Raw genomic sequence first — 1,048 nt, forward strand, 5'->3', positions numbered from 1 at the left:
AGAGATATCAACTTTATGGTTTTGCCTTTTATCTCAGATGTAGATTTAAATAAATTGAGAAAGAAATACACGTAGATGGTTAATTGATAGGAACAGAAGCGAAAAAACGAATATGAGTAGTAAAGAAAAAGAAAAGAAAATTGAATGAATAATCATGCGAACAAATTGTACGGAAATCATTTTGAAAAAGGAGTAAATATAAGCAGCATTATGATAAAGAAAAAAAGTGAGCTAAAAATTTAATAGAAGAATTCGGAGAAGAGAAGAGAAGAAAAGAAAACATACCTGTGTAGGTTATTGAAAAGGAGAAAACAGAATCTAAAGAAAAAAAAAAAAAAAATCACGAATGAAGTCACAGATCTGATAATCTGCATTCCCACGACTTAAGCTCGATGGCTGTGGTCCAACTCCGGGGATAAATTGGATTCAGGCTCGTTGATAGGACCACTGCCTCGGCCATGGCTCGAATTCTGGAGGAGGAGAGAGAGAGGGGGGGAGGAAAATATATATCATATATATTTGTATATATATACATATATATAAATAAACATATATATATATGTTATATATATACATACATACACACACACAGATATATATATATATATATATATATATATATATATATATATATATATATACATATATACATATATATACATACATACATATATATAAATATATGTATATATACATATATATATATATATATGTCTGTGTGTGTATTTGTGTGTGTGTGTGTGTGCGTGCGTGCGTGCGTGCGTGCGTGTGTGTGTGCGTGCGTGCGTATGTGTGTGCTTGTGTGAGAGAGAGAGATAGAGAAAAAGAAAGAAAAACAGAAAGAAAAGGCTTGAAAGACAGAAAAAACGAAAAGTGAAAGAAAACGAAAGAGAGACAGAAACAAAAGGTTCATATAGTCCCGTTGAACACAAATAACTCGTCTCATACGTCAATTGGCCTGAGAATCGATAGTTGACAAATGGAAATAGTTTGGATGGTTTAAAATGGTTTCCTCTGTCTCCAATCTCTCCCCCCCTAGCTTTCGGCA

Source organism: Penaeus japonicus, unplaced genomic scaffold (assembly GCF_977035675.1).
Source record: "Penaeus japonicus unplaced genomic scaffold, GWHDUDI00000001_assembly GWHDUDI00000034, whole genome shotgun sequence".
NCBI classification, from domain to species: Eukaryota; Metazoa; Arthropoda; class Malacostraca; order Decapoda; family Penaeidae; genus Penaeus; species Penaeus japonicus.